This window comes from Geotrypetes seraphini, chromosome 5 (genome assembly GCF_902459505.1).
Source record: "Geotrypetes seraphini chromosome 5, aGeoSer1.1, whole genome shotgun sequence".
Taxonomy (NCBI): domain Eukaryota; kingdom Metazoa; phylum Chordata; class Amphibia; order Gymnophiona; family Dermophiidae; genus Geotrypetes; species Geotrypetes seraphini.
In genome coordinates, this window is record NC_047088.1 from 76,476,908 (window position 1) to 76,498,895 (window position 21,988).

Consider the following 21,988-nt stretch of genomic DNA (forward strand, 5'->3'; position numbering starts at 1 on the left):
TCCACGAGGCAGGTTTGTAGAGTCTCTAGTTGTGAGGACTGCATCTTGCCCAGAGGGGTGTAGAGTTGTATATGTCAGCGAAGGAGTGTATGTTGATTCTATGTTTCTTTGCAACTTTGCATAAAAATTTGGCTTTTTACCCAGGCTCACTTGAACTGATTTGGCAGGTCTTCGGGGATGTTAACCACTGGATACTATACTGTCTGTTGGATTCTCTGTATCTTGGTGTGCTGTTATGAGACAAATAGTTTCCTATCAATTATTTGTAGTTCATTTGCACTTAAATTTTCTTGTTTCTTAAGCTGTGCACCATCTTATCCTGCCTTGTCGGTTAAAGGCAGTATAGCAAATTGGAAATAAATAAACATATATATTATTTTAAATATTGACTTCTAGGTTTTCAAACCCTTAAAAAAACTCTAATTAGCTGGAAAAGATATCTACATTTTCAATTATAAACACCTACAAATAGAAGCTCTAACTATATAGAACTTGATAGAAATCTTGGGGGGGGGGGGGAGGTCTTTTTGATAAAGGTTGCTTCTCTTTACTGAGAATTTTCACTTCCTATGCAAAGTGCAGGCATTTTAAAAGTTGTGAATGTCTTAGGAAATAGGCAGATTGATTATCTTTCAAAAAAGGATGAACTACCTGAAATGCCATCTGCTTTTATTGTTTTGCAACTGAGCAAGAACCCAGTTACTGTGAGCGCTCATTGGGCAGCCTAAATTATTTTAATGGGCTGATCACTTTAAGCAAAACCTCTGCCATCTGTTCCACCCTATAATTACTGTACAGCATGCAGAAAAAGCATAAGTCATAACTATGACATGTCCTAAGAAAACTAAAGTGCTATTAATGCTTGGGCATGCCTTTCTATTCAGTGCACTAAACAGTTGTTATGTTTTTTCAAAGATTTTCTCACAGTAGTAGGAAACAGATATTTGGACACAATGGCTGACATTCAGTCAGGGGCTGATTCTATAAACAAACCCTGAATCGTGCTGGTTGCACATCAATCACACTTAGGCACCATTTACAGAATCGCAGCTTGTGGCGCCTATGTAAAAACAGGCGCCTGAAATGTAGGCGAGGGTTTAAAGGCCTACATATCACGCACCTAAGATTTAGAGAATCACACTTAGCGGCACCTAACTCATACTGCCCATAGAAACACCCACTTAGGCATTAGGTGCCACTAAGGGCTAGATTCACTAAGTCCACCGATCAACTTCTGACCACTTAGCGACCCCTTTACAACCCGATTTCCCTCCAACCCGATTCACTAACCTTAGTCCAGATCATCCTCTGATCCATGCATGCAAATGAGGGGGAACGGCATTCAGATGCAGGCAGGAAGCGATTCACTATAATAAAAAAGCAACACCAACTGGGCTTGCAGATCCAAAAATAAGCGCCTGCTGAGGACAAAGTCGCTGAGGTCCTTTCGGACTGCCCTACCTTCTGCCGCCCTGCTTTCTGCTCTCAGCCCCGATATCCTGCCTGCCTTGAATCTCCTGCTATCTCCTGCCTGCCCCGAATCTCTCCTGCTGCTCTGACTCGCCGCCCTGCTCTCGCCTTGACTCTCCTGTCCTTCCCCCGCACTATGAGCTCATGGTTTTAACCCGCGGGTTAAACCCACGGGCTCGCAAAGTAAAAGTGAAAACAAAAAAATAAAGTAAAAAAAGGTCACTGCTCTTAAGCATGCGCAGACCATCTACAGATGGTCTGCGCAAGCGTCGGGAACGCTAGAGAGCAATCCCAACAGTCAGATGGGGGCGTGATTCTGATCACCCTCATTTGCATGAGGGCGATTTGTGAATCAGGCCCCCGGACATGGATCGGATCCCTCACGGATCGGATTCGATCCGTGCCCTTTGTGAATCTAGCCCTAAGTGCCATACAATAAGCACTATCTTTTATAGAATCAGATATGTGCCTATTACCCAATTATTTATTTATTTATTTTAGCAATTACTGAGCCTATTAAGGGTATTTTGCCAATTAAATTAGGTGCCTAAGAGGTGCTTAACTTTAGGCGATCTTTATAGAATCAGCCCCTCAGTGGTGATCAGCATTTTGATGACTGCTGCAGGCATTATGTTTATTCAGTGCTTGATATACTGTTGTTTTTGCGCAACGGGTCACAGCAAGTAACACAGCGTAGAATATTAGCTATTTCCCTGTCTGTCCCTGCAGGCTTACAATTTAACCATGGCACCTGGGCAATGGAGAGTTAAATGATTTGCCCAGGGTCACAAGGAATAGCACAGGGATCAAACCCACAACCTCAAGATGCCGAGGCAGCAGCTCTCACCACTAGGCCAATCCTCCACAGCATTAACCCTGGAAAATTAAATGCTGGACCATGTCTGGCCTTAGGCATTGAATTTCTTTGTATTGAGAGCTGGTGAAAACTCCAAATCAGCATGTAACTGGCTAATGGCTGACTCCATCCTCAGTACACCCCCAAACTAGCTGGTTTTGATTTGAGTGCAAATAGGAGGTTTTAGCCATACTTTCCAGTTAAATGCAGCTGAAAATGCCTGGTTAGTCCTGGACATGCTATTTAAATGGTTAGGAGCCTCTCCTGGCCATTCAAATCATTTGATTTCAATATTTTTATTGAAATTTGTAGTCAAATGGAACAAAACAGGTAAAACAGATATGGCAGATGCCAATATATGATAAAATATTGAATGAATAACAATTTCAAAGAGCATATACTGTATATACTATGAATTTGTAATCACACAAGGCAACTCCGAAGGAATCAGAAGATAAAACCTGGAGAGAGAGGAGAGGATTGTACCATGCTCAATCAATAAGTGGTGGTGAAGGAGTGTGTAAAAGGGGCATTTATCAAAGTATTATCTTCAAATCTTATTATATCCAAGTATGAAGTATAATTTCAAAAAAAGAAAAGATTGTAGTGGAAATGTCATTGGCAGTCAAGACTAACTAAACTAAACTAAACCTTAGGTTTATATACCGCACCATCTCCACAGTCAAGAGAAGTTTATTATAGGAGTCCAAATCTTATTAACTATATGTTGTCTGTTGGAGAAGTCCGCTGCTTTAGCTTCATGTAGATGTATCAGAAGGACTGTGTTCTACCAGAATGTAATATTCAAGAGGTCTGCAGATTTCCAATCATTTGAAAATCTGGCCCAATACCATATATGTCTTAGAATGCTATGGCGATAATTTTCCTTGTAAGAAGGGTTGTTGTTCACGATATATGTATTTATTTAAGGATGTGCAGTCATGGCAACACATTTGGTCCTCTTTAAAAATGTGGTTGTTGATATTCAGAGTGGTTTAAGCAGGCAGAAGAAGTTCATGTCCACTTAAACCACAATGAGTGGGCCAGCTTCCAGTTTTCAGTGGTACTTAACCAGGTGGTGGCACTGCTGCTAAATATCATCTCTAACCACTCAGATGGAATCCAGGAAATGCCAGAATGGTCGTGAGGCAAAGCTGAGGAGGAGCCAGCAGTTATGCATGCACAGGCCATTTTCAGTGATGGTGCTCACAGTATAAGGTAAGCAAGTAGGGCTGTATTTTATGTGGCGCTATCATTGGATTATTTCAGATCCCTGTGAATACAAATTTATATCTAGCAGATTGTGTGGAAAAATTTGTGATAATGATTTTTTTTTTATGCCATTTTTGTTTCAGGGGTAGATTTTCAAAGAAATCTAAATTGCCAGGAGAAGCACCGAGCCATTTAAATTGCTTGTTTGAGATTGAGTGGGGATAGTTAGAGGCAATAAACCAGTCCAATGCTGCTAAATATTCCTGCTAATGATCATCCCCTGTAATAAGGAAGCACATGTGTTGGAGAGGAGAGGTTAGGACACAACACGTTTTATTTTTTTTTAGTTTGCCTCACTCAACCAAGCAGTATAGGCATCAGATCAGTCCTTTTCCCACAGCTCTGCCCTCAGCTGATATATAGGGAAAAATCAGGCACTCACCTCTCTTGCTCAGGGACCTCCCTGAACTAATCCCAGGCTGAGGTATATATTCTCCCTGCCTGAGGACAGCCCCTGTGACTCAGCAAGACTGCTGAGCCTAGTGCATCCTGGGAGTTGTAGCTTCTGTACTACTGCCCAGTGATATAATGACATCATTACTGAGGGAGAATCCCTGACTCTTTTACATCCCCTAACTGGTGAGGTTAGAATCAGACTGGGCAGAATTTTGGTGGAATGGCAACCTAGCTATTTAGTGGAAACATTCAGTCTACTAACTGACTAGGCAACCATATAACCCCTTTTACTAAGCTGCGATAGAGGTTTCTATTGCAGCCCGGAGCACTATATGCTCCAACGCTGCTCTGACGCTTATATAATTCCTATGAGTATCAGAGCATTTAGCACCCAGGGCCATGGTAGAAAGAGGGCCAAAATTAAGACAGATAAGGGTGGTTTTATGTTTATATGGTGAGGTTAACTAGGCATTGCTCTGAATCGACAGAAGGTAGCAGCTGATGAGGTCCAATGGCCTCCTTTTTGATTCCCTCTTTCACCTCCCGAGGGTCCTACAGGGTGGGGGTAAGGGACTAAGGCCAGCTTATATTTTCTTCGAGGGTGGGATCTTAAAGTGGGATCTGAAGTTCTAAGAATGTTTTATATGGGTCCCGGATGATAATGCATAAGTATCTGATTCCGATCCCAGATGAATTTTGGCTTGGACCCACATAAGACCTGGTGGCTATCATCTAAAGAATTAGCTCCAGATTTTCAATGCCGGAGCCTGGACGTGACCCAACGTTGAATATCTGGGGCTAATTCTGACCGCCAGAGTCTGAATATGAACCGGTCACTGTTTATATAACATCTATGTATGTTTATGTGTCTCTGTGTTTGTGTGTGCCTATATATATATATACGCTTTGTTTTTGTGTCTATGTATTTTATGTATATTTTTATGTCTAGGTGTATTTCTATAGGTGGCTATGGCTGGTGGGTATATGTATCTCTGATGGCTCTGTGTGTGACTCTGACTATGAGAGTAAAATAAGAGGGAAGCGGGAAGAAGATATGAAAAGAGAAATTCCCTAACTGCTTTGTTTCAGTATATCAGTTACTATGCTATAGAAGCTGGCATTGCTTCTCCCTTAGAAATTCTTTTTTTTTTTTTTTTGAGAATTTATTTCTCTGACTCCCCCGGTCTGATCTGGTCCATTTTCAGCTCAATGTGCCTTTCACCAGTTTTCCCCTATGGCAGATTTGGTCCCTGTTCCAGAAAAATTTTCATATACTGTAGTTACATTGCCCCCACAAGGTAGATGAGCAGAAATACCTATCCTTGGCTTCTTATGAATAATTTCTTTCCAATATTCCATTGGGTTAGAAAGAATAAAAAGGCAGTAATAAACTAATCCCCTGTCTCTTGTAACATAATGTGCAAATGGTGAACGTATTTCTGATAGCCTTGCCTCACTCTTTCCAACATATTTTCCGTGTCAGTCTTAGAGTTGTATTACTATTTTCTGACAAATAGAATGTGCATTTAGGGCTCCTATGCAGATCCCCTGGCCTGATACTTCTTAGGCATTCCTTCCCAGGATTCATAGCTGATTATTAGCCCTGATTGATCCCATTATACTGTAGAAATGTTCAAGCCCTACCTTTTTGAGTTTGAAGTTCATTTCAGCTAAAGAATGATCTTCACCCACAACCTGGGGGAGGGGGAAGGGTCATTCAACGACAGTGATTTATTTTTAAAAAGCACTTCTGTGGCCAGCGCCTCCAAGCCATTAAAGAAAGATAGGATAGAAATGTTCAAGCACACTTAAAGTCTCAGGAAGGAGCCTTTTCAATACAATGAGAAGCTGAGAACAGCGGAATCATTTAATAATGCTGGAGTGAGAAAGCTAAAACGAAATCTGAAATATACATCTTTGTTGAAAACAAGATGGACACCTGGAACAGACTTTAAGTGGAGGTCATAAGAGTCAAAAGTGTCAGAATTTTGGCATGCTTAGGAGAAACACAAAAGGACCCTAGTTTGGAGAGAACCAAATATTGAAAAAAAACTGGGCAGATACAAATGGATAATCTAGGTGAGCTATGTAATCCTTATCTATGGACATTTTCTATATTATTTTTGTGTGTTAAACATCAGCACAATCACATATATATATCAGGCCTATTTCAAATCACTACATTTTTCAGAAAGAAAGGAAAATTAAGCAAAACAGAAAGAGATAATAATTCAAAAAAGCACAACTAACTGAGCAATAGTTTTGAGTTTAAAAATCATGATTTGCATATCTAGATATAAAATGGAATTCAAAACTGCCAATTTCTCTATACCTTCGACCCAATGAAAATATAGTGTGAGTCAGGAAAAGCATTTAGTCTTAACACCTTGTAGACTTTCCAATTATAGATCCTCAGTTATATTTTATTATGGCTCCTCTGTGCTTATGGGTTGATAATATTATCTTTAGCTTCATATTGCAATTAAAAGGAATCCCATAAGTTCTTGAAGATTACAGAAATTCATCTTCTGTATTTGGATTCCTGTAGATAATGCAAGAAAAATCCATCTTTAACTTCTCTATTCACAATACTGTGGCTGTACTTTCTTCACGGATGTACAGCCCAGAGAATTCAATGAAACACTGCAGTATTGCACAGTCAGAGAAAATATATACTCCTTGACTTGATCTCTGCTATACTGTTGGTTTTACACCTTAAGGTCCATACTTTGTTATGTTGTGTGAGTCACTTTGGGGCCCTTTTACTGAGTTATGTTTGACGCTAGACACCAAAGGCAGCAAAATCAGCCTAACACAGGATGCACTAAAGTGTTCTGCTTTCATTTTGCCATCTGTGTGCATTCTTAGTGTGTGATATTTTTGGGAGGAGGGGGAGGAGAAAGGGCATGGTTGGGAGTGGAGTGAGCATGGAAGTGGTAACCACTTAGCACCTAACCCAGGGTTAATGCAAGAACCCGTACCACCTTCTAAATAAGAAGCAGTTAGGGGCTTCCACATTATTATTTTTAAATGACCACACGCTAAAGGTAATCAGCGCATGACCATAAATAAACCAAATACAAAACAATGATTTTCAATGGTTACGCTAAATATGGACTAACGGCCTATTTTACAATGCCACGCTAGTGGCTGCACTGCACTAACGGCCCCGAAGCCCATAGAGATTTAAAGGGCTTCGGGGCTGTTGCCCTGTAGCTTTGTAAAAGAGGTCGTAAGTATGTAGGACAACACCTACATAAGAGTGTGCTAAGCTAATGTACTAGCTTAGTAAAAGGGACCCTAAAAATATTTTAGATATTTTTGGAGTCATTTTCAATGTGAACACTTTGGTGCAAAGTCTATGGGGTCCTTTTATCAAGCCGCGCTAGCGGGGTTAGCGTGTCAGACATTTCATCACGCGCTAACCCCCGCGGCCGGCTAAAATCCTACCGCCTCGTCAATTGAGGTGTTAGGTACCAGCGCAGCAGGCGGTTTAATACACGGTATTCCGTACGTTAAACCGCTACCACGCCTTGATAAAAGGACCCCTATGTGGGAAAAAAAACAAACACTTATCTGTAAGTTGTAAATCATTAGATCCAAAGTTGTTTGTCCAAAGTCTGTGCGTACTCAAAATAAAGAGTCTCTGAACGCTCTCAATACTTGCAAAATATTATTTTAAAGTGCTGAGTGCTCTAATATTCGACGAGTCCCGTTTCACCGTTGTAAATAGGCTTTGTCAGGAATCGAGCTGCTGGCCATTCAGTTTCTGAATTTCACTCTTTCTCCAGCCATGCTTGTGGACAAAACTCTACTTCTTCCACCCTCACAGCAGCTCAACTCCTGATGAAGCCTATTTACAATGACATAACGGGACCCATCGAGCATTAGAGCACTCAGCACTTTAAAATAATATATTGCAAGTATTGGGAGTGTTCAGAGACTCTTTATTTTGAGTACACACAGACTTGGGACAAACAACTCTGGATCTAATGATTTACAACTTACAGACAAGTGTTTGTTTTTTATCCCAATACTTTTTTGAGAGATATATATAAGGGAGCTATCTTTGAGTAGTACAACTCATAGAATGAGTGGCCCCTGTGAATGAAATATATTTATTCAATCATTGATATTATCTAAAACAATGAAGTAATACTGCTAACATTAAATTAAAAACCAATAAAAATAAAAAAATAATATTAATGATTAGCATTTTAGGATAGAATGGAGGTTTTTGATCAATGAAAGAAACTCGTCGTCACCACTTAGGGATCGACACATGTTCCCTAAGTGGTGAATCTCAGATCTTTCCCTCCATTTAGGCTAATTTCTAGGTATCAAGAAGGTAAAGGTTGCCCATGCATAGCAAGAAGAGGGGGGGAGGGGGAAGAGAGGAGGAGGGGTGCTGCGGCTTTAGGAAGACTGCACCTGGGGCGGAACCCCCCCCCCCTTATGATGCCACTGATCATAGCCACAGTATTTTGAGATCAGAAAGGTGTTGTAATGACTGACTATGTTCCAAGGGGCCAAACAGTTAATACAGAATACTTCTGTAACTTGCTATGCCAATTAAAGGAGACATTGAAAGAAAAAAGGAGAAGGAAGCTGTGGAAAGGAGTTCTCTTTTTGCAAGACAATGCACCTGCTCACAAGGCTGGCCAAACGATAGATGTTTTCACACAGCTGGGGTTTAAGTACATAGACCAACCACCCTACTCACCAGATCTTGCTCCATCTGACCATTTTCTGTTTCCAAACCTCAAAAAAGAGTTTGAAAGGGCAACAGGTTTTGAGCGATTTGAATGTGACTGCAGCAGTGGAGCAGTATTTCAGTAGTCAGACATCAGAGTCAATGGTGGAGCGAGGGTGAGAGGTGCCCGTAGTGGTGGTGCCCCACCCCACTCCCTCATCTCTGTCCCACTCCTTCCCCAATCCCGCCTGCCGCGTGCACCCCTCTTCGCCTGTACCTCTAATTGAAGTTGTTGCTTGCGGCAGTGAACAACGTGCTCCCCGTGACCCCATCGGATCTCCCTCTGACGTCAATTCCTATGCGCAACACCAGGAAGTGATGTCAGCGGGAGAGCTGATGAGGTCACGAAGAGCACGTAGTTGACCGTCGCAAACAACAAGCATGTCTTCCAGCAGAGGCCCCCAGGAATGGAATTGGCTATTTTTGTACATTAGAAAGCAAAGCAATTATGAGGCTTTTAAGAAGTTACTAAAGAGACATTCTGTAATATGAAATGTGGGCATTAAGGTATTTGTAATTGTGTAAGCACTGGTCGCTTATTTGTTTGTGCTTTTTATATGTATTTTATGTACTTTTTATTGTGTATGTTTAAATTATGAGCCGCCTTGGCAGGCTATAAATGAAATAAAACCAAAACAAACAAACAACTTCAACTGAGAACTTATCAGCACCCCCTTATATCTAGGGACCTTTTACCAAGCTGCAGTAAGCATTAACATGGATTTACCTTCAGTTAAAATTCAGTACTGTGGGATTTGCTCAGATATCCCACAGAAGTTTTATGTTCAGCATACAGTACCACTAATAATTAAGAGTTTAAACTCTTTCCAAATCCTACTTAAACTAAAATTCTACTAAAGTACTATAGGATGTATTATTTAAGTTCAAGTTTCATACAACTGTGAAAAATCCCCCTCATAAAATTCATTGCCAGTGCAATTGTGAAGTGTTCAGTTCCCAGAACTCCTGCAAATGAGCCACTAAGCAGCATATGCTACCTATTAGTGCTGCCCGATTCACCGTTTCATTTTGGGTGAATCGATTCGAATCGATTCAAAAACAAAAAAATTGGCCTCCCAATTCATTGTCTGACCTGCCCCCTAAAGTAGGATTGGCAGCCCGATCCTGTTGCTGGCGGCCGCTGCCGATTTTCCTTTAGAGGGCGAGGGGGAAAGGTGCAGGCCTGAGGTAGTGCTGTTACTTCCTGATGTGGTCTGGGCTGCCTACCTGCGTGGCTGGGTGCGAGAGAGCAGGTTGAGCTAAGTTGATGGGGCGGTCATGCAGCAGTAGAGCCAGACCAAAAGCATGTTCCTGTCATGGGCCCTGGAGAAGATCCTGGCTGACAAGGAAGTGAAACGCTCCCAGCACTCCCAGTTGCGCAAAGCCTGTGAGGTGGCCCTAGGTAAGCCCAAGGGGGAAGGGGGGTGGGGCACACACCCATATATAGGCACACACACATATGCATTCGGGTCCCGTGTTTACTTGGTTCAGGGTTTATCGGGCAAAGGGAGGGTCTGCGCCCCAGCTTAATGTGTGCTCCTGCACTTGTCAGCCTCTGCTGCCTTCTTTTCAGGTTTCTCCCAGTGTTCCTGTATCCCAGGCTACCTGTGGGCCTTCCAGCTAACTCTCTTCTATTAGCAACTGCTAATCTGGCCGGGAATGTTCAGAGCCTGGCGCTAGGGATGGTGGGATTTGTAGTTTTTTTTTTTAACCTTTTAATCATGAGTAAGCTGAGCAACGGCGTTAAGACTTCAAAGGATGAACGTTTGAGAGAGGACTCGCTGATGCCCCTGATGGGATGCGAGGGAGAGTAAGGGGAAGGAGCAGGATGGTTTGGGGGGAGGAAGAATAAAGTTAACATTTATATTGTCTATTGACAACGTTTTCAGTGAGCTTTTGGCATTTGGGAGTTTGAAAGTTTACCCATTTCAGGTTTAGCCACAAGTTAGGGATTTTCTGGTCTCGCACAGGCTTGATTTTTATGACTTGTTTAGATATGGAATCTTGACCTGCTTATCTAAAACTTTTACTATACCTATTAATTGTTTTCTTGTTATTTGTACTGGAAAACGTGACATGGCCCAAAGCCTGTTACCAGAATTTGAGAGTTGTGCTTTCCATGTTTCTTGTTATAGTTAGGTAGTTGAACTGGTTTGTCTGCTATAGGAACACAAACGTTAGAAATAGAATTAAAAACATAAAATTAATAATAAGCATTCCTTGGAAGTCAGTAAGCTTATTTATCTGAAATGTCTAGCTTTGTGTAGGTAGCCAGATGCATTTAAGCCATGATATTATTTACACAGATGTAGTAAACTAGTTACTGGTAAGCATTAATCCCTATTTGGCATGCCTTGATCATGTCCGGTGTACAAAATGAGTTTTGCCTAATCTGTCATGAGCAGAGCTATAATTTTGTCATGGGGAAAATCTGATTTGATTTTTAAAAGAATTGTAGGAGTCCTGAGATGACATGCACAATTTATGGCAATTAGACTACCATGATTTTACAGTTACAGCCCATTAATTTTGGCAATTCATATGCCATAACTGCAAAGCTTAAAAAAAACACCCACTTGGGCAGGAAAATCGAATTGAATCGAAAAATCGATTCAATAGGTTGAATCGAATCGAATCAAATTTTTTTTTTTCTGAATCAGGCAGCACTACTACCTACCTATACGCTAAAAAATATAAATTATTTTTTTTAGTGCTTGGGGGGGGGTGTTGGGAGGGTGGCGTGCAAGCATGCCCATTGCTAATCATTGAGGCACAATTGAATTGCCGCACGCATGTGGTTAGTATGGAAACCCTTACTGTCTAGTACAGGGGTAGGGAACTCCAATCCTCGAGAGCCATATTCCAGTCGGGTTTTCAGGATTTCCCCAATGAAGATGCATGAGATCTATTTGCATGCACTGCTTTCAATGCATATTAATTGGGGAAATCCTGAAAACCCGACTGGAATACGGCTCTCGAGGACTGGAATTCCCTACCCCGGGTCTAGTAAATAGGTATTGGTAAGAGTCCTTGCACTAATGGCCATGCTAATTAATGTGTGGCCATTAATGGGGAAAATAGAATGTGCACTCCTTTTACAGCTATGCCAAAAGTGGCCATGGTATGAGGGAAAGCCCCATTCTACTGATGCTGTAGGCCAGTGTTCTTCAACCTTTTTACATCGGCGGAAAAAAGAAATTATTTTGTGGACCGGCAAACTACTAGGACTGAAATTTAAAAACCCCGTTTCCGCCCCATCTCCGCGATCTCGGTCCTCGCAAACCATCTGATCCCATCTGCACAAGCTTTAGTTATGATTTTATACTGAATGTATTTTATTAAAGTATAAAAAGAAACAATATTCTGTACAATTGTCATTTTATAAATACAAATAATACAGAGCAAGGAACAACAAAACCCCTGTCTCCCCTCCCCTTCACATATATCCCCTCTACTATCAAGAAAACTGAATAAGACAAATTATTACAGAATGCTACTCAGAAATATCATGCTAACAGAATACCGCAGTCACACATAGCAGGAATAGGGTTAGGGGAGTGCAACTAGGGCAACTGCCCCCCTGGTCAGAGAGAGCCCTAAGCCACTGCCTGGACTTTGCAGTCCCCAGTTATGTCTAACACCAGCTCTAGCAGGATATATATTTCAAATCTGATATATTCTAATCACAAAATAGAAATAAAATTATTTGTTTCTACCTTTCGTTGTCCCTGGTTTCTGCTTTCATCTTCTTTTCACTCTCTTCCTTCCAGCATCTGCCCTCTCTGTCTCTTCAATCCAGCATCTGCCCCTTCCATCTACTGTCTGACCTCTCCCCCTTCCATATGATATTTGTCTTCTTTCTATGCCCCACTCCCCTTTCCATCTAATCTATGCCCCTCTCTCCTTTTTACATGATTCATTCTAGCTTCACTGCTCTCTTCACTTTTATCTCTCCTACACCAGATCTAGCATCTTTGTCCCTCTCAATTTCTCTGCTGACTCCCCTTCCCATCTCATTCCTGTCTCTCCCCTTCCCTTCCTCTAATCTCCCTTCCAGCTGTTTCCTTCCTTTTTTCTTCTCCCTTCCCTCCTCCCCCTGTCCAGCAGTAACTCTCTTCCCTTTCCTTTCCCTCCTCCCCTCCCAGCAGCATCTTTCCTTCTCCCTCCCTCCAGGTCCAGTAGCAGCTGTCCCTTTTTTCCACTTGCCCAGCAGCTTCCCAGACTCCTTTCCCTCCTCCCCTCCCAGCAGCATCTCTTCTTATCCCTCTCCAGGTCCAGTAGCAGCTGTTCCTTTTTTCCCCTTGCCCAGCAGCTTCCCAGACTCCTTTCCCTCCTCCCTTCCCAACAGCATCTTTCCTTATCCCTCTCCAGGTCCAGTAGCAGCTGTCCCTTTTTCCCCTTGCCCAGCAGCTTTCTAGACTCCTTTCCCTCCTTCCCTCCCAGCAGCATCTCTCCTTATCCCAATCCAGGTCCAGTAGCAGCTGTCCCTTTGTCCCCTTGCCCAGCAGCTTCGGAGAGAGCGTGAACTCGCAGGCCTTGAGCATGTTCAGATGCTCAAGGCCCAGCAAGAAGAGGAGGCCGATCTTCGGGCAACGGCACCAACGCACAGGACATGCTGGTGCCGGTGCCCAGGCCCAGATGACAGTAAGAAGCAGCAGGGGGTGCCCAATCGCGGGGGGGCCTTCAGGGGGAGCAATGCCGGTTCTCGTGGGAGGGGGGATAGAGCAAAGCCGCTGGCCTCAGGGGGTGGGAACGTATCAAAGCGAGTTTCCATTATTTCCTATGGGAAACTCGCTTTGATAAACGAGCATTTTGGATAACGAGCATGCTCCTGGAACGGATTATGCTCGTAATCCAAGGTACCACTGTATATGCATTTTAGAATATATTAAAATGCAAATGCAAGAGGAAGAAAAACAATCTTCATTTCATCTTACCTTCAAGGTCTCACATTCAGAACAATAGTCAATCCAAGCAACAAAATGGATTTGACTCTGCGATCTTATCGCTTCAGATAAGGACATAAAATCACAGAAACAAAGACCTGTGTTGTTTTAAAAGTGAAAGTGGAATGTACAGTTTATCTTGTTGCATAGCAACAATTGTATAGCATGTATAGTTTCACCATCTATCAACAAAATACTCTTTCAGTACACCCTGTCCTTCAGAATGACAGTTATAAAAACATTTTATTTCTGATAGAAGGTACTGAAGGACCCGAATTGTCCTTCTTTCCTTTCCTTCCTATTTCCATTCTTAACGTTTAAAATGTTTGTATGCATTATTAGGTTTTTGTCTCAATAAAAATGAAAAATGGAATATCACATAAACAGGTTGATATTCACAGGTCCATATCTAATCTAATCTGAGATTTATGAGTCACACTATGCTTGAATAGGTTCAAGGCAACTTATAGTGCAATTATGAAGAGATAACAGTTCAGTATAGTGCAAGGATGCTATAGAACGTACATCACAAAACCGTTTGAGGTAGAGGATGTCTTACGGTGAAATTTACATATGCAGTCATTATCAGATGCTAATTGCACTAGGGCAATTTTTTTTAATATACCGGGAACATTCAATGCTCCTGGCTGGTTAAATACTGTATATATTCAAATATAAACCTAGATTATTGGGCAAAAAAAATGGCCCAAAAATGGGAGTCTCGGTTTATATTCAAGTCTTACTACTTAGCATTTAGATAGTACTACTAAATGCAGCATTGTACATTAAACATGCAGGAGACAATCCCTGCTCAATAGAGCTTTCAATCTAATTAAGACAGACAAACAGAATAAATAGGGGTTAGGGAAATTCTCACAGGGGGAATGATAAAACAGACATGTACCCATCTCAGACCTCTCCTCGGGCCGCCTACCTAAAACTCTGCTGGTCCAGTGATGAGCCAGGGCAAGAATAATCATCCTATGCTCTTGCCTCATGCAGTCTCACTACTCAAAATGGCTGTCGCAAGTTCCCACAGTAACCTTGAGAGACTACCATGAGTTCGGTTTATATTCAAGTCAATCTTTTTTCCCTCTTTTGGGGGGGAAAAGGTTACCTCAGTTTATATTCGGATAGGTTTATATTCAAGTATATATGGTAACACTTAGCTAGCTAAGCTCTAACATTCAGCACAATGTCTGGAAACTGGTCTCCCTCAGAACAACTAAAAGTGTAGATACTGGGTTTCATAGCATGTGCTTTTAGCCACTTATAGAAGAGATGTTTTAAAGCTATATTTAAGTAGAAGAGGAAAATAATGTATGGCTATGTCTATATCAGGGATCTCAAAGTCCCTCCTTGAGGGCCGCAATCCAGTCGGGTTTCAGGATTTCCCCAATGAATATGCACTGAAAGCAGTGAATGCACATAGATCTCATATTCATTGGGGAAATCCTGAAAACCCGACTGGATTGTGGCCCTCAAAGAGGGACTTTGAGACCCCTGGTCTATATCTAGAGAGAGAGAAATTAAATTTACAACTAGAAGGAGTCTATTCACCAACTTGTAGTCATTTGCATTTACCATAATATAACAACCAAAATATTAGCTCTTAATGGCTAGCAGATAGCTAGCTATATTCCATGACTATAGCTATCTGGGCTCATTGCTGACTGCGAGAGTCAGCCCAGTTAACTTCCGCAGTCTGAATATTGGCCCCATAGTTTCCTGGTGGAGAATGAATAAATTATGTCCATGCAAACAAATATACAGACTAACTGTAACCCTTTTATAGGTTGTGTCAGTTTTGGAGATATCATAATTTAAAAAAAACACTAGTGAAAAAAATGGTATAATTTAATGTGGAAAATCAACAACTAGCGGCACTCCTCCTGCTGCAAACATTCGGCGGGGTGAGTGGGGGATGGGGCTTTGGGAGTTCCGGCAGGAGGGACTGGGCATCCTTCCTGCCAGTAGTCTTCATGGAGAGGGGAGGGTGTTCCCTGCCACAGCTGTGGGTGCTAAACTGATCGCGGCAGGGATATTCCCTTGCCGTGATCAGCATCAGTGGCAACCTTACCTATACAGAATCTGGCCCTTACACCTAGTTTCACATCATCTAAGTCAATGTTTCCCAACCCTGTCCTGGAAGACCTCCAGCCAGTTGGTTTTTTTGGGATAGCCTAATGAATATTGAGAGAGATTTGCATTTAATGGAGGCAACAGGCATGCAAATTTGCTCCATGCATATTCATTAGGGCTATCTTGAAAACATGAGTGGCTGGTGGTCCTCCAGGACAGGGTTGGGAACCACTGATCTAAGTCACAATGTATACGTTCCGTCCAGGCAGCCTTGTAAAACTTTTGATTATCCCTGCAGTACGACTAAGTCTAGGTTGGCCCACGTCCCGCCAAAATCCCGTCCCACCACTCCTTCAAAAACGCCCCTTTCAGCTCTGGGTGCATAGCGGCATTCAGAGGCCTAAAAAGTCTCATCCAAGGGCCGACTTGGGTGGGTTTTTAGATGCTTTTTGTTTTGATTATGATCCCCATAGTATACAAGGGTGGTTTGAAAAATTTGGTAAAAAAGCAAGTTAAACAGCGTAGTCTCCATCCAGGGCTATACACTTAGTCCAGCGAGTTTCCAGTGTTTTTGCATCACAGGAAAAATACTGTAGCTTATGAAAAATCTGAAAACTCGTTGGACTAAGGGCTGCAGATTAGCGCGCGCTAACCCCCATGCTACGCGGAAAAACTAACGCCAGCTCAATGGGGGCATTAGCGTCTAGCGTGCGTGCTAAAACCGCTAGCGCAGCTTAGTAAAAGGAGCCCTAAGTGTATAGCCCTGGATGGAGACTACGTTGTTTAACTGTTTTTTTTTTTACCAAACCTTTCAAATCAACCTCGTAAATGTATAGTTAGGGCATGATAAGCTAAGAAGAATTATTTTCAGCTATTTGAGCACATGACATATATATGGCAATAACATTGACCAGCTTTAGTATGTGTTTATAGAAATCCCACTTTATATTTTGCCATTACTGTACCACCATTCCCTTGACATTCATTTCTAAGCAATTGAGGGAAGCATGGCATGTTGTGAAGCTTGCTGCAGAAGGTATATCTCATCATTACTATTATAACTCCCAGTTTTCCATTAAAGCATGTGGAAAATGCAAATAAGACAGCAATTTCCTCTAATCCACATTTAGTTGAACAAGTGATTTTGAAGCAGTTAAATGAAAGTTTAGAAAATGTCTTAACAGCTCACACCTGAGTACTTGCACCCATTTACTAGCCAACGCAAAAGTTCAGAAAAGCAAAATAAACGCAGAAAACCTTTTGAGATGCACCTGGGTTATTACTAAGGAGTAAAAGTGTGGCTGTGAAAAAAAATAGAATATTTTCCTGTGGAGCTCATACCCCTTAGCACTGTAGCATGTAAAAATCAGACTAGGTAAATAAAACCTGATTTTTGGAGAACAGTTTTGCAGCTCTTATGGTGAGGTTTGACTCTGTGCCAGTAGAAAATATGCTTAAGAGTCTCTCCTGAAACTGGAGCCAGATTGGGTGATTGAAAATAAAGTTAGGAGGCAGTATGACAACATCATTGGAGGTATTTGTTTTCAGTATTTACCCTTGCTGCCATCCTGCCAGCCTCAGATGTTTTTCTTCTAGCTTTATCTGCTGGTGGCAGATGGTAAGGGTGGGAAGAAGGAGAATATCGAGAGGAAAGATTACTTCTACAATTAGTTATTATTCCTATAACATTACTACACCTGCATAAGAGAAATCCATACCCGACAGAGCATACAGTCTATTCCAGTGGTTCCCAACCCTGTCCTGGAGGACCACCAGGTCAGTCGGGTTTTCAGGATAGCCCTAATAAATATGCATGAGAGAGATTTGTATATTATGGAAGTGACAGGCATGCAAACCTGCTCCATGCATATTCATTAGAGCTAACCTGAAAACCCAATTGGCTTGGTGGTCCTCCAGGACAGGGTTGGGAACCACTGGTCTATTCGACAAAAAGGACAAATAAGAGAGAGTGTTTCACTTATTATGAGAATGATTAAAACAGCATGGGTATTAAACTGGTGAATAAGGGGGTTAATATATGAAAGCAGCCTCAAAACGATAGTGTGCTCTGACTGGGATGATTTTGATATGGATGCCTTTAATATTGGATATGGGCTTGCATTGGGGTATCCTTATAAGATGGGCGCATGGGGGGAGGGGGCAGTTGGGAAGAGGATTTTGGACAGGGGAACTCAGGGTGAACCTTGCTTGATCTGGAACCGGGCCTTGTGAGCCATGCCTAGCAGTATCAGGCCATGGCTTTGCAGCCCAATGCTCCCAGGGCAGTAGGATATATTTATTTTCTGGAGGGGGTAGAGAATGGGTGTGAATATGCTATCCAGCTAGCATGTTTGTAATACCATACGCTAACTGGTTAGCCCATCCATAACACGGGAGCTCTTAGTACCTCCTAAATAGGAGGTAGCATGTGCTCCCCCATTAATTTTTCTTTGGGTTACACAGGCTAATGTCAACGTTAGCTAGGGTTACCAGACGTCCGGATTTTCCCGGACATGTCCTCCTTTTTGAGGACATGTCTGGGGGTCCGGACAGCTTTTCAAAACCTGGCACTTTGTACAGGTTATGAAAAGCTTCCAGCTAGCAGCAATGGCAGGATGGTACCTGCGCATGTGCAGATGTGCAACATGCATGTGTGCGTGCACTCACGCATGCAACACCATCGCGTCACACCAGCAAGCGCAGATGCCCTCCCGACAAGTGACCAGGTTGAGGGGGCAGGGAAGGGGTGGGGCTGAGGGCGGAACAGGGCATGTCTCGGGTAGAATGGAGCGAGCCTGGGGGCGGAGCCATGGGTCCAGATTTTCATTCCCGAAAATCTGGTAACCCTAACGTTAGCGAACGGTCTGAAAGAGAAATACTGGAAATTGACCTGTTTCCTAGGCATACTAGAAATGGGCTTAACACATGTTAGCACGCACTAAGCCCATTAACTAGTGCACTTTAATAGACATACCTCTTAGTGTTTTCATGGAAATAATACTATTGCTAACTCTTTGTTTCTGTTCAGAAGTATATGGCACAAAATTAAATAGTTTGAACACTGCTGGTGGCAATCAGCTGGGACTGAGGTAAACCCTGTTTATGGTTTTATCAGAGGTTAAGAATTTGGGAATTGCATTTGATTTTCATGTTTGTTTATGTTTATGTGTATTAAGTTCTTTTTAAAAAATATTCTTTATTCATTTTTACAACTTTCAATAAGTGCAACTTAAGATATAATCACTTTACACTTTAAGAACATTTAATATTTCATCAAGAACTAATATACATCAAATATTCCCCCCTTGTACCTTGAATTGAATTTCAGACAAGAAATATAACATATCCCTCCCCCCCACCCTGGACGTGTATAAAGGGAAGAAACACCCCCCTCCCCAATATTCATTCTATACAATATTTTGTTAATGGCTCCCAAACATCCTTAAACTTCCATTTTAAATACGTGGCACAACAAACTCCACCAAAAATTATAGCTCAACCTATCCCAGTTTTTCCAATTTGTCGTAATTTGTTGTGTGGCAACCCCTGTCATAATAAGCAAAAGTTTGTTATTTTTAGAAGATATTTGGCTCTTAGCACTCATTGCTGTACCAAATAATACAGTATCATACGAGTGCCACCGGATTTTGTAGTAAATTGTTTACTTGTCCCCAAATGGACTTCCAAAAGCTAAATATCATTGGACAATAGAATAGCAAATGATCTAATGTCCCTGCTTCAAGATGACAATGCCAGCATCTATTAGACTTTGAGCTATCTAATTTTTGTAAACGAACTGGGGTCCACAATGCTCTATGTAGTAAGAAAAACCATGTTTGTCTCGTAGATGCAGACACAGTACATATCATCCTCCAAGCCCAAACTCGTGGCCATTGAGACGCAGTAATTTGATGCTTTATCTCAATGCTCCAAATGTCCTGAAGGCTAGTTTTTGGTTTCTTATTAAAATCCAGATATTAATTTATACCACTGAACGGCCTGGTGGATTCTTCCTTTTTCTTGAGGTAGCAATATTGATTATTGCATTTTGCAGCATGTACAATGATCGTTTTATAGATTACAGACCAAAGAACTGTGGGGTTTAAATTCTGAGCTCCAATCGATTGTTTATTTTATTAAGGATTATAATGAAGTAGAGAATGACCGCCAATTTGTATCTTGGAGTTCAGCAATAAGAACTGACAGACTGATTTATGAATTGAAATTGGTGTTAAATTGTTTACGCATTTTAGTGTCTGCCAAGCATCTAATAAAATTCTATTGTCCTTGATACTTAGAACATGACTTAGCCTCATGGGTGACATAAGTTGCCATTCCAACCATAACCAATCCAGAAGATTCTCCAACAGCATATAAACATGCTTCTAATGTACATCGGGAGTGGTTAGATCACAATCCTCGACAAGGAAAACAAGGAAGTTTGACTTGTGTCCTCCCATATTCTTCTGAAACTCTGCAGTTACGCACCGTAACTCAAAGGCATTGGGACATTCTGAGATATCATCCTGAATTCACTGATTTGCCTCGTTTTGCTTATATATGAGGGCAGAATTTGGGAGAATTAATAAAGCGTCCTAGATCTGTAGGTTCTTTGACTGATATTAGCTGGGGTCATCACCAATGAGGTAAATGTGTATATTGGCAGCATGCCTTAATCACAACAATCGATATTATGAGCTATATGATTATACTGACTGTATGTCTATGCAAGTGGTGTATGCTCTTATATGCCCATGTGATCTAATGGATATTGGGCAAACTCGTCGAGTGATTAAGTTGGGGATAGCTGAGCACCTCAGCTGTCTACGTAATAAGAAAGAAGAAGCTCCTCTGGTTGAGCACAGGCTTGCAAAACATCATCAGGAAGCTGATTTGAAGTTTGTGATATTGAAACAATTCCGCAACATACACGATGGTAACATTTCACGGCAGTTGATTAACTGTGAACAGAGATTTATTTTTTCTTGGGACACGGTAGCCCCCAAAGGACTGAGCAAAGCAGTGGAGTGGCCTTTGGGTTGCTAATTTCAGTCTGCCCAATCAGTTAAAGATACGTCAGATGTCATGTGATTTAATGAGAACAGTTTGGGCGTTTCTGTGCTGAATTGAAAGTGTTTGCTAGTGGGGATGCCGCTATGAAGTCTTGAGAGGGACTCGTATCCAGTGTGAGACTGTTTATAGTTAACAAGAAGTGAGTTTTGAAAACTTTTAAAGTATTTATAAGTTTGTGAATTTTGAACCTTTTTTTATACAAAGCTGCTTCTTTCAGAGTGCTGAGTTAATCTTCCTCTTGCAAAAGCTAAAGGGGAAACACATATTGTGTTAAAAAAGTACTTGACTACACATACTGGGTTGAGGAAGGTGGAAGTTGAAGAATAAACAGGACATCATATGGATTTTTGCTTAATGGATTGAATGGATTGTGACTTTATTTTTTCTACTTTTTTACTTTTATGTTGAAATTTTGAGAGTGATTAGGGAGCACTGAGCACTTTATTGGACTTGAAGCAGAAGCCGGGACTTTATGACAGCTCCAGCAGAGATAAGTACCCCTCTACTGATGTTTATTTAAAGCTTTAGCTTTTTGAGCCTTTGCAGGTTATATTGGTAGGAAGGGAGGAGTGCTATGATGGATATAAGCCAGAACTGGTAGAGTCCCGTGCTCTTCATGCCTTGAAGTTCATATTGGCTTTCACTGAGCAGTATTCATTAAATGATTATATATTTTAAAAAATATTTTTAGAACATTAGATTTTCTCTTTTTGAAGAAGGTGAGCTTTGAAAGCATCCCACAGTACAGCTACGAGCACAGATAGGACGTGCAGCCTGAGACTGGGAAAGATGGTTTGAAAACCAAAATCGCCAGGCAACAAAGGTAGGGGAAATGATTTTATTTTCAATTTAGTGATTGAATTGTGTCAGTTTTGAGAAATTACATCTGCTGTCTATATTTTGCACTGTTCAGGAAGAAATGCATTTGTTTCTATTTCTCTGGGGGTTGTACTGCATACAGAGTCTTGCATCATAGGGTTTTGGTTGTTTATATTAGTACTTTTAGTTTGTGGTCCTGTATTTGCAGCGGGGTTATCTGTGTTTTGCATGTGTGACTAAGGCCAGGTAGGAATGAATGTTGAGAAACATACAGTGTGCTTTGCGTAGTTTAATTTTGTAGTTAACCATTATGTATTGTTA